This window comes from Rhinopithecus bieti, unplaced genomic scaffold, assembly GCF_001698545.2.
Source record: "Rhinopithecus bieti isolate Rb0 unplaced genomic scaffold, ASM169854v2 scaffold_2439, whole genome shotgun sequence".
In the NCBI taxonomy this organism is placed as follows: domain Eukaryota; kingdom Metazoa; phylum Chordata; class Mammalia; order Primates; family Cercopithecidae; genus Rhinopithecus; species Rhinopithecus bieti.
The window spans coordinates 298538-311964 of NW_016804232.1; the positions used below are offsets into that span (position 1 = coordinate 298538).

Consider the following 13427-nt stretch of genomic DNA (forward strand, 5'->3'; position numbering starts at 1 on the left):
CTCTCTCTCTCTCTCTCTCTCTCTCTCTCTCTCTCTCTCTCTCTGTGTGTGTGTGTGTGTGTGTGTGTGTGTGAGAGAGAGAGAGAGAGAGAGAGAGAGAGAGAGAGAGAGAGAGATGGAGAGAGAGAGAGAGAGAGTCTTACTTTTTCACCCAGGCTACAATGCAGTGGCGTGATCTTGGCTCACTGCAGCCTTGATCTACTGGGCTCAAGCGATCCTCTCACCTCTGCCTCCCAAGTAGCTGGGACTACAGGTGTGCACCACCTCACCTGGCTAATTTTTTTGTATCTTTTTCTAGAGATAGGGTTTGGCCATGTTATCCAGGCTGGTCTTGAACTCCTGAGCTCAAGTGATCAGCTGTCTCGGTCTCCCAAAGTGCTAGGATTACAGGCATGAGCTACCACGCCTGGCCTTATTAATTACTATTAATTAAGATGGAAGATGGGATAGTATCTTCCATCTTATTCCAAATAGTCTTTTTCTCCCAACTTTAGTTCTGCATTGCTCTCTCAATAAACTATACATAGTGGGGTTCCATATCATCTTGAATCTTCTCCACTAATTCTTGGTTTCCTAGATGGAAGAAAGCTACGGAACTCCAGGCATAGGTATAACCACCATCCTGCTTTTCCTTTCTCGGTGAACTGATCTGGGAAAGCAAAGGGCACTAAAATTTTCTAAATGTCTACTGTATGTGCCAGACATGTTAATGGCACCACATCAAAATGAGCCTGTCAAGATGTGAAACTCCTTTTTTAAATTTTTGCCAGTATGCACTACTCACATCCCTGCCTCTGTTCTGAACCTAACCAACTGTCCAATTATGGGGCACCAATTGGATTAAGAGCTATGTGTATTTCTTAGAAAAAAACCCAGATAATCAGGGGAAAAACCAGATATTTTCAGAAAACCCATTAAAACTGGCTTTGTTTCTAAATGTTATTATTACCTCCAAACTATCATTATAAAGAAGACTTGTAATACTAACTTTAATATACATTTTACTGGGATTGAGGTCATAATTGTTAAAAATTAATTGAATATTTAATGGGCATCTGAAGTTCAAACACCCTCCTCCATACCCTCTCCTGCCCCCTAAACAACCACTGACTACTACACAGTCAAACAAATATAATTAATTAAAACAACAATTTAACAAGAAATTATAAGAATAATTATGATTTTAATCATATAATTAAACGTAAGGATCGTAAAAGACCTACAAAAAGTAGATGAATCCATTCTCTAGAATAGAAAATACCATATTCCTATTAATCAAATTCCAATTTCAATTAATAAATTTAATTGATATTGAAGTCTGACTATCCAACATTAAAGTAGAAATAAGATAACCAGAGATTCAGATCATAAAAACTGCAAGTGTGAGCAGAACACTTCATAAAGAACAAGCAATATCCTTTTCTAGAATAAATGAATATGGTCAACACACAACTCTTAGTGAGGTATGATTTTACTTCCAGATTGCATCTAATTCTCACACCATCACTTACCCCATCTCTGAGTCCCGCCAAATTCCTCATTCCATCTCTCATTCCTACTTTTGCCTGAATCCGCATCTCAGGGTTGATGTGACTGTAAAGTTTACATATTGGATAAGATTGCCTGTCTCATACATTAGTTGGTAATTTTTTTAAATAGCGGAATGTTTAATGGCTTGGCTTCCAGACTATGTCAACCTACCCCTAGCATCAAAACAGCTGCATCCAAACAATAATGGTCACATAAAATGTCATGTATTCTTGCCACTATTAGAGTAATTTCATCACAACGATTTTGTAGAAGACTGTTTCTGCCCAACCTGAAGATGAGGTTTTATTAAAATTATATCTCTAAGAATACAGGCTTTGCATTTGATTGCTGACACAGTTATTTCATATTACGTAGCTCTCAATTATTACTTGAGTATGAGAAAGTTTAGTTTGGGGTAAACACACCAACCTGATACATCCTCAATCAATGCCAGTTTTGTATGCCCAGAAAGGGCACCTGTGAACACATGATTGCAAATGTTGGACCTTGTCACAGGCAAGATTTCAGAGATCACTTAAAACAATTCAGTGGGTGGAAATCACCAACAATCACAGAATGGATAAAAACAGTCAACTGTCTTAATGGGTTCTTGTTGCTCGAAATAAAATTTCAAGGGACACTATCACACAGGGCTTCGAAGAGTGCTTTGTCTGAAATGACATTGATGGAGTGTTGAAGTTCCCGGGAAAACTGAGTGGGATAACTCAAAAGGTGGCTCTATCGAGGACAATGACCACAAGGCCATAGACACATGTGAAAGACCAATATAGCTTTCATATAATGTGAGAGTAAAAAGTCCCACCTCAAAAGTAAGATATAATTTTATATTACAAGAGATTTCAAAATGTTCCCAAATTAATACACTAATATTATAAGTTGGCATTCAACCATTTGCAGTGTAGCCCTAAAAGTTCATTTATAAATGGGAAGGATATTTTGAGAGGGAATCTTCTCACCAGTTGTCTTATATTCAGGAGAATGTGGTAAATATCATTATCATAGGGCTAGGTTACCAGGTCTCTTCTGACTCCCATGGCAAGCTCTCCAGTTCCCTAACGCTAAGGCAATTTTCAAATATAAGTTATGCCAACTTGTCCTTCTCAACCAAAAGAGAATAATTTAAGAATCCTGGAAGCCCAGTGCCTCCTTTCTTTTGTTTTCTCTCCCCCCTTTTTCTTTCTTTCTTTTTTTTTTTTTGAGACAGAGTTCCGCTCTTATCACCCAGGCTGGAGTGCAATGGCACGATCTCGGCTCACTGCAACCTCTACCTTCTATGTTCAAGTGATTTTCCTGCCTCAGCCTCCCTAGTAGCTGGAATTCCAGGCACGCACCACCATGCCTGGCTAATTCTGTATTTTTAGTAGAGACAGGGTTTTGCCATGTTGGCCAGGTTGGTCATGAACAACTCCTGACCTCAGGTGATCCACCCGCCTTGGTGTCCCAACGTGTTAGGATTACAGGCATGAGCCACCACGCCTGGCCCCAAATAACTCCTTTCTATAAACCTGACTCTCATAAGTTAGAAAGGGTCCCCAAAGTGGAAAGATTCTGCAAAGTTTCCCGAAACCTGATCATCCCTCCACCACCAGTAACAATAAACTCATACCAAACCACTGACAAGCCCACAGCTGTCCTCAGCGTGCCATCTTTACCACCTCCCTAATTCTGTTCACTGCCCTGACACTTGTCCCAAGGAACCATCTATATCCCTTGAGGTCTATGTAAAGCCATTCACATTTCTCTGACATCTTTCACTGCAGGTATGATCATTCCCTCTTCATGGCTACCATGGCCCCTTCTGAGCCATGTTTGATTGGAAAAAGAAAAGATCTTGGGTCCAATGATCTCATTTAAAATTCAGTTTCTGGGTCAGGCACGGTGGCTCATGCCTGTAATCCTAGCACTTTGGGAGGCGAAGGCAGGTGGATCACCTGAGGTCAGGAGTTTGAGACCAGCCTCACAAATATGGTGAAATCTGGTCTCTATTAAAAATACAAAAATGAGCCAGGCATGGTGGCGGGCACTTGTAGTCCCAACTACTCAGGAGGCTAAGACAGGAGAATTGCTTGAACCCAGGTGGCAGATGTTGCAGTGCGCCGAGACTGCGTCACTGCACTCCAGCCTGGGCGACAGAGCAAGACTTTGTCTCAAAAAAAAAAAAGTCAGTTTCTACCACTGTGTGGTCTCACATGGTGATCTTGGGCCAGCTACTGAGGCTGCATCTCGTTTCACTAATCAATAAAGAGGAAATAGCAATACCTGCTTCATAGCTGAATAAATAAGAGCATTGCTTTGAGAAGCCTAGGACAACCTATGGAATATTCTAGCCCCCACCGCTGTTAAAGCTGGGACTCTGGTATTGTATTGACACACCTCCTCTTGTAACTTCTTCTGAACCTGCATTATCTCTCCAACTAAATTGCAAGTGATCCAACTGTAATTGAAATCCAACTGAAGTTATTCAAGTAGTAAAACAATGCAAGTACTTTGTGTTACTACTTCTCTTTATATCTTACAAAGCACTTGGCGCACAGTAGGGGCATAATAAATATGTTGGCTACATGATACAGATGAAAGCCTTTTTATAGGAAAGAAACCATAAAGCATCTTAACATTAGGGTAAACATTTACTTATTTTTGTATCTGTGAAAGGATCTACTTCACTCTCGGGAAGCAGAAACTATTCTTTCGGTATAGAATCATTTCTACTAATTTGCTTTGGTAGTCTTCAAAAACAATAAAATAAAGAAAAAAGTAAAGAAAAAAACAAAAGCTCAAGCAACTTCCAGTATGCCCTACCAAATGTGTGTTTCAAGGGAGCAAGCCTGGCTGAATTAACCGAGGTTACATCCAAAGGGTAACAAGCAGCATTCCTGAGTGACTCTTACATTAAGTCAAGTGAAAATATTAAAGGACCTGTAATTTTCCCTTTATTGCTCTCAGTTCCATCACAGGAGCTAACTGCCTCTATAAAAATAACAAGTGTTAATTTGCTGCATTACTTGATAGCTTTGCTTTGCGAAGAAGAATGCCACATTTGGTCCTGCTTTGATTCACCTTCATTCCTTCACCAACAAACATGTGTGGGGCATGCACTGAAATGCTGCATACTGTTCACAGATCTGGGGATACAGTAGTGAACATACAGTCAAAATCCCCCCCCCCCAGAGCTTGCATTCAACTGGGTAGAGAAATAGCAAGACAAGTAAGTAAAACACATAGTGCATGAGATGATAGTGAGGCTCAGGGTATAAGAAAGAAGCTAGACAGGAGAGAAAAGGAGCAGACAAAGCTGGCAGGAGGGTGGTGGGAAATGAGGTCAAAGAGGGAACAAGCAGCCAGGTGATGAGGGCCAGTGGGGTATGGCGAGAGCAGTGGGTTGACCCGGACAACATGCAGAGCCATCCAGGGCTTTGAGAGGAGGCCTGACAAGCTCTGGCATTAGCATGCTGGTAGTCATGTGGAGTAAGGCTGCAGGGGATCATGGGAAGAAGCAGGAAGCCAAGCTGGGAGACCAGTTCCATAACCAGGTAAGAGACAGTGGTGCCCTGAGTCAGAGCAGTGAGGAGCGATCGAATTCCAGGTATGTCCTGAAAGTAGAGCTGCCATGATTTATTGATGGAATGGATGTGGTGCAAGAAAGAAAGGAGTTTAGAGTGACAAGGTTTCTGCGAGGTCTGTATACAAGATGCATGAATGATCCCAGTGAATTCCAAGTTCCTTCCAAGTAACTTCTACTGATGTCCCGAAGACACTTTCCCAGAACACGCCCTCTCCTCCTAACCCTGAATACCAGCTGTTTGGAGGACAGAAACCTACACTGACACTTCCCTACCTGGTATCAGACATTGTGCAAGGTGCTTTGATTCCATGTGATCTACTAACAACCTGTGAGGTCATGGTTATTGTCCTGTTTTATGGATAAGAAACCTGAGACTCAGTAGAGGTAGGGGACCTGCTAAGGCATCATCTGGGGAAGAGGGGGTACATTTGAATGGGGTGGCATCTCTTCCACTCCAATAGTTTGCTGTCAAGAGGGAAAGCCAGGCCAGTATTGCCACATTTTCATATTTCTCTAGAGAACTATGAAATCAAGACTACATGTGGATTCTCCTGATATTTAAATGTGTAGTTTTAAAAAAAACTAACATTATATGGGCCAAACAAATCTGCATTCCAAATTTCCCCTAACGGAAGCCCGTTCTAGCAAGATAAAGACATCAGTGTTGCTTATTCTAAATTATTTCTAAATTTTAAGCAATATATTTTCAAATCATGATCTTAGGTGATGCAAAGGCAATTAAACCCTTTAAGGAAATCTAAGGCAGAGATTAGATGTAAGTTAAAAAAAAAAAAAAAGGCAAGAATGTTAAGATGGATGTGTAGGCCACTGTTGTCGTGTACATTACATGCGAAATGTACCAGAAAGAACACAAACAGCCTTTGCCCTCCATGAGAGAAACTTCCTAGAGGAAAACAGGGACAGGAGTCTCCTAATGGCCAGGGCTCTGAGTTCCATGGCCATGGAGGGACAAAGGGGAGTTGCGCCCTGGTTGCCCTGGTGACACACTGCCCCCCCTGGTTTGGGAACACAAGCAAACTGCTCCCCAGGGCTTCACTCCTGTGTGTCTTCCTTTCCTCTCCTCTACACATCACAGCTCCCCTTTCCCACAACAGGAAGCAGCATTAGGGGCCCAGGTACATGGGGTGGTGCTGTACAGGTGGGAGGTGCTGGGAAGATGAAGGCCATGCTGAAATTAGGCTGTATGAAAAGATGGTGTCTGCAGTCTGGGCTGGAGGACTCTACAGCCAGTAGGATAATCCCTGCCATGTTCTTTCATAGATAAAGTGTATCAGAATGGCCAGTGAAGCCCGAATACAGAGTAGAGGCTATGGAGAAGTGCAAGAATCCTCCCAAAAGAATTTAGCACAAATATCAATCAGGATGTCCAGAAAAGTCCAACTTTATTTTTTTATCTCATTTTTAATTTTAGATTCAGGGGTTACACGCACAGTTTTGTTACATGGGCATATTGCATGATGCTAAGGTTTGGGATATGATTGGACCCATCACCCAGTTAGTGACACAGTACCCATTTGGTAGTTTTTCAACCCATGCTCCTTTCCCCACCTCTAGTAGTCCCCAAGGTCTACTGTTACCATCTTCATGCCAATGTATGCTCAGTGCTTAGCTCCTACTTACATGCGAGAACATGCAGTATTTGTTTTTCTGTTCCTGCATTAATTCTTTTAGGGTAATGTCCTCCAGCTGCATCCATGTTGCTGCAAAAGCCATTATTTCATTCTTTTCTATACTTGCATAGTATTCCATAGAGTATCTGTACTACATTTTCTTTATCCAATCAGCCATTAATAGACACCTGGATTGATTCCATGTCTTTGCTATTTTGAATAGTACTGTGATGAACATATGGGTGCATGTGTCTTTTTGGTAAGGTGATCTATTTTCGTTGGGGTATATACCCAGTAATAAGATTGCTGGGTCAAATGGTAGCTCTGTTTTAATTTTTTTTGAGAAATCTCAAAACTGAGAAAGTCCAACTTTAGCTTGGATATGAGCAAGTGTGAGAGAACAGCCACTAGTGTGAAAGTTTTGAAAATTGCTGGGAAACAGGAGGTATTATTTGCCCTGTGGGAGAGAAGGAGTAAGTCCGTGGAAGGGTACAGCTTGCTTGCAAGCAACCAGCTTCTAGGAGCCAACAGTAGGCTTCCTCCAGCCTCTTGTCTCAGTTCCAGCCTGGGCATACACAGTATTGGCTCTTCAGACAGAAATCAGGAACCCGGGGAATTGTTAGTCCTATCAGGCAAGAAGTATAGGCAGTAAAGAATAAAAGTTCTGTACGTTGAGACACTACTGAGAGGTGGGAGAACAGAAAGGCAGAAGGCAGAGTGGATTATTCACACCCAAATCTTAAACTGGGACCCTACGTTATAAATATGCCCCAACTTGTGTTTTCATGTTGTAATTTTATAATTTCATGTTTGCCTGATGCAGTCAAACACGATCAACAAAAATGAAACTGGCGACGGGAAGGGAAAGATGAGAAAGGATGTGATCCTGAGCCTCTTCCTCTTCCTTTACTTTTTCAAATCAGAAATCTAAAACTGTCCATTACCATACCTCCTGCCAACTCCCACATGCCAAATATCACCAGTTCTACCTCCCAACGGACCCTCGATTCCATCAGCCACCTTCTGGCCACTGCCAGCAACCTGAGGTAGATGACCTTTCTGGCCTATGCATTTATCTCTCTGTTTTCACTCCCACTCACCCCTCCAGCCCATTCTCAACACCAGTGTCCAAATGACCTCTCAAACACGTGCATCTGATCATACTTCTCACTGGCTTAAACAGTTTCCCACTAACTCTTATGGAACAAAGTCCCCTGCTGCCTGGTCCATAGCAACAATGCAACAAACAGTCATTGAATAAGAGACCGTTTGGATTTTACATCATTTCATGTATGCTACTCCATTTTGAGTCAGGATAAACCTCTGAGCTGCATATCAAAAAGTACACATAGTTCTTGTCAATCATTAAAGTAAACTAAAAAGGCAGAAAAAAACAACAGCCATTTCATCCCATGGTTTTGATACAGTAAATAATAAAAGTGTCAGATTCACAGTCATCCATTTTGATTATGACATATGAAATCACAGAACTCATGAGATCCGTATATATGATTGTATTTCCATTTAACAGGAATTTGTCATCGCAAAAGTTATATTATGTTAAATAATTGCCCTCTATTGAGTATTTGCCCCACAAGAGGAACAGGAAAAGGGTTATAATGAACCACTAACTTCAGAAGATCATGTATTTGACCTAGATGCCTCTGAATCAGCTCTGCAACTAGGACTTCAAGGTAAAACATATGTTATACAGTCAATTACAAATGCTTTAATTCAAAAGATATGCTCTGAGGTAATTCACTGTCTGGGATTTCTTAAGCAGAATTAAATACTGTATACATTCCTCATGCTGAGGTGAATTATCTTTTTATTTTTTTCCACAATGAAAATAGATATTTTTCAAGTCTCACAAGCAGAGGCAAAAATTACTCCTACCAAATACCAATGATACAGGATGGGACATGAATGTCTGATAGGCTTAGCCAGTCTTAGAAAACCACAACTCAATAGAAAATAATAATACCATATGCTGAGATATCTTAAAATTTGAAAATAGCTTTATCTTTCTATCTTGTTTATAGTAACTTGTATTCTTGTTTTGTGTTTCTATGGGGTGGAATCTGGTGATCTTTTCAGGTGTGGTATCTGCCTTGGCACCTGGCTCAGAAAGAGTTCCCTTTCCTCAGTCCCTGCATGCGCCCACACTTATCCTCTGAGAACATTTATTTTATCTTCCTTACATTAGTCTTCATCTTAGCTATGAACTTATTTTTGTATAGAGTATATAGAACAAAGCTGGTGTCATTTTTTCTTCAAATGATGAGTTATTGGCCCAAATAGATTGATTGAATGATTCTTACATACCTTTGACTTTATGTTTTAACTTTCCATAATTTTCCACTGATTTGTCTATTTATGTTTGTAATATTTGAATACCCAACAAGATAAGGTCAACTTCCTTTTATGTGAAAGGCAGTTGTTAAGTTAGATCTGTTTAAGTCATTACTTTGGTGATTGCAATTTTTTGTTGTTGTTGTGGTTCACATTTGTTTTAAATATTCCAGCCAAGATAAGTTCAATTCCTTTTAGTGAAAGAAAGTTGTTTAAGATTAGTCTGTTTAAGTCATTATCTTGTGTTTTGAATTTTTTGTTTGTTGTTGTTCTTTTGTTGTTGCTGTTTGTTTGTTTTTGAGACTGAGTCTTGCTCTGTCACCTGGGCTGGAGTGCAGTGGCACGATGTCGGCTCACTATAACCTCTGCCTCCCAGGTTCAAGCAATTCTCCTTCCTCAGCCTCCGAAGTAGCTGGGAGTACAGGTGCCCACCACCATGCCTGGCTAACTTTTTATATTTTTAGTAGAGACAGGGTTTCACCATGTTGGTCAGGCTGGTCTTGAACTCCTGACCTTGTGATCCACCTGCCTCGGGTTCCCAAAGTGCTGGGATTACAGGCGCGATGCAATGTTTTAATATCTTACAATACAAGGTCTACTTCCTTTAACCAAAATTTTCCAATTTATATTTTACAGTTTTATCAGCCTGGTTTCTAATTCCTTATTTTCTTGATGTGGCTTTCAGCTTCTGTTCTTTATTTGTCATCTTAGTTATGTTTATTTTATTAGCCTTTTCAAAGAACTAATTCTTACTTTAACTGATTAATTTTTTGGTATTATTTTACTGTCTCATTCCTTGATTTCTGCTTTTAACCTTGATATTCCTTTCTCCTCCTGTCCTTAGATTGGGTTTTCCTGGCTTCTTAAGTAGACCTTATTTTCTTTAATTTTATCTTTTCCTGTATAACATAAAAGCATTTAAAGCAACTGCTTTTTCCGTGAATATAGCTTTGCTTGTCTCCCATGAATTTAGTGTGTAACGTGCTCATTGTCATTAATTTCTATATGGTGCCTAAATGTAGCTTTGATTTTCTCTCTTTGACTTAAGTTACTTAACATAAATCTTTCTAATTTTTCAAATAAATGGTGATCAAACTTTTTAACTGTTTTCTAATTCTTTGAGTTATGGACAGAATATGGTCTATGTGATTTCTACTTTTGCAATGTAATGAGATGAACTTCATTGTTTCTATGTACTGTTGACCCTTGAACAACACAGGTTTCAACTGCACTGGTCCACGGACTTTCTTCTGCCTCTGCCACCTGTAGGACAGTAACACCAACCCCTCTTCTTCTTCATCCTCCTCAGCCTACTCAACGTGAAGATGTTGAGGATGAAGACCTTTATCATGATCCACTTCCACTTAACGAATTGTAAATATATTTTCTCTTCCTTATGGTTTTCTTAATAACATTTTCTTCTCACTAGCTTACTTTATTGTAAGAATGCAGTATATAATACACATTACATACAAAATATGTGCTGATCAACTGTTTGTGCTATTGTTATGGTTTCCAGTTAACAATAGGCTATTAGTAATTAAGTTTCGGGGAATCAAAATTATATGTGGATTTTGACTGCATTGTGGGGCTGGCACCCTAACCCCCATATTGTTAAAGGGTCAACTGTAAATATATATCTACATATTACATCTACATAAATTTACATATTGTTATACATAAAAATATATATTTGGTCTATAACATGTACTTGTATTAATATTTTAACATTAATAGTAAACACTTTTAAAATATTTTAAATATTTAATCATTGTAAATATTATTTTAATAGTAAAATAATAAACAGATTTAATATAAATGAATTAACAAAGCTCCTACTTTCTAATAGTATTTATTCCAACAGTCCACTGTTACGAAACTACTCATACAGAGCACTGTGATATAAAATATCCTTGTCTCTTTATTTTCTTATAATATTCCTAAGAGTGGAATCACTGAATCAAAAGTTGTAAGCATCTTTAAGGACCACTCCCAAACAACAATCTGAGACAGTGGCCTTTGGATTCAGCCCTCACCAAGAGATAACAAGGTTTTTTAAATACATTTTAATTTGTGATAGTTTAATAAAATAAAAGATAAAATCCCAACTTAAATGCATTTATTTTATTATTAATTAATCTGACCTTTCCCCATACTGTTCTAAATTATTTTTGTTGCTTCTTTTGAGAACAATCTAGGCCAATCACGAGTTTTAACCAAACATTTAAATTTTTCTTTGTATCTGTTTATTATGTCACATTCCTATTATAATATTCCTTCCATTCCATGCCAGATTAACATTAAAAAATAGTATTTAATAGTGGAATCCTCTTCATATTCCTGATTTTTAAATACAATGACTTAAGTGTCAGCATACCCTGATGTTCATGTAAGATTAATATGAATATTTTTGTCATGAAAAAGGTTTTAATTTTAAAACAGGAATGTGTGGTGAACTTTACCATAACTTTTATATATCTACTGAGATTATTACCTACTGATTGGCTACATTTTTATGTTGAACCATAGGAAAATGTCAATCTTTGACCATTTTTTACCTAGAAAATATGATAATTTTCTATTGTTAAATGTAACATATTAAATGATATGCTAGATATTAAACCATCCTTGCACTGAAGAGACAACTTGTACCTGGTTATGGAGGTTAATTCTTTCAGTGCCCTTTTAGATTCAGTTTGTCAATGTTTCTATATGGAATTTGTGTCTGCATTCATGAGTTAGCTTTGGCTAGGTGTTCTTTATTCAATCTTTGCATAAGACATTAAGACACTGTTATAAAGTGACAGGTACCACCACAAACATTACCATGCTGGCAGTGAGCCACAGGTACAGCTTGTCTTCTGCCAAGCAGGAAACTGTACTCAAAAGACCATTACAAATGATTGCTCATTACTCCAGTTCACATCTTTTCCTTGAAGCTCATTAGCACAGAGACACTGAACTCTCTTGAGGTCCTTGTTATCCAGGGGTTCTCCTCTCCTGCTCCAAAGCAGCCTTTCCCATTGTCAGTGAGCAGTGCCACCTTACCAGCTGTGCCCAGCCAAAACCTGCCCTTCTGCAATAGAAATCAAGAGAGAATGTCCAGGTATCCAAATGCCAAGGCATCATCCACAGCCACCATGGCAGGCCCTTCTTCACTATTGCAACAGCTGTCCCAAGAATTCACTCTGACACTAATTGGAAGCCCTCATTCCCAAGAAGCAGGTGTCTGATTACACTCCTTTCTCCAGATCTGTTAAAATAGCATCTCGTTAAAAGCAACCTCCCTTGGGAGATGAGGCCAAAGACCTCTGTCTTACTTCACACTTAAATTATTTTTTCTCTTTGCTTAATCCAAGTTCCATTTTGTGAAGGGGGCGTTAAGGTCAGTTACTTTTTTCGTGATCTAGGACACTCAAAGCTGTATTCTAATAATTAAATTTATGATATTTGAAAATCCAAGCTATGCCTTATTCATCATATTATTTCAAGCTCTCCCAGTATCTATAGCACAGTTCTGCTCAATAAATGCTGGGTGGATTCAAAGTATTAACATAATCGTATTTTTCAGAGGTAAGGTAATGGAATGGAAAGACTAGGACCTCAAAATGCTAACGATTTGCCTGGAAATCCCAGCTCCACTGTGTAACTTTGTGCAAGTGACTCAAGCTCTCTGAGTGTCTGTTTTCACTTTTGCAATATGGACTAATCAGATTGCTGGCAGCTCTCAAGAAGAAAGCAAACATAATTTATATAATATTTGAGGAGAGCAAGCACTCTCCTCACCTTCTCTACTCCCTCATTGTAATATCCTATAAAGAACCCCAGAAAACTGCAGAAGACCTGTATATTGCTCAGATCCCCAAAGCAAAACCATAACTACCTGTGGGTATCAATGCAAAATCATTAGCAAACTTTCTATGTGGATCTAAATGCCCTAAGGAAGGCAGCAAACAAAAGTTCTTGAAGCCCACTGGTCATCTCACCCTGTCTATGCCATTGATAATGGAGGATGTTAGGCACAAGCCATCTGAGGACAGCCCAACAGTGGGCAGCACCACAGATGCCAATAAGGAGGATGAGACACCTTGTCACAAGGACCACAGAGGCCAACGCTGACCACTTGGCAGTCCTCTCTCAGAGCCTCCTCCACCTTAGCTCAGTAGCCCAGCTTTCTAAATTGATCTCTGTGTCTGTTTCCCACAGCTGTTATAACAACTTACCACAAACTTTGTGGCTGGAAACAACACAAAGTATTTGTTCTGGAAGTCAGAAGTTTGAAATGGGTCTTACCAGGCTAACATCAAGCTGTCAGCAGGACTGTGCTCCTT

At 39.4% G+C, this 13427-nt stretch overlaps 1 protein-coding gene and 1 long non-coding RNA gene across 4 annotated transcripts in view; one reads left to right on the forward strand and one right to left on the reverse strand.

The window, feature by feature from the left end:
* AMPH (amphiphysin) overlaps positions 1-13427 on the reverse strand; it is a 256655-nt gene that overhangs the window by 214383 nt on the left and 28845 nt on the right. The window lies entirely within an intron of this gene.
* On the forward strand, positions 6160-10389 carry LOC108526569 (uncharacterized). Its single transcript, XR_001884555.1, has 3 exons — positions 6160-6249; positions 8276-8438; positions 10316-10389. It is a non-coding gene; the product is annotated as an uncharacterized LOC108526569 (long non-coding RNA).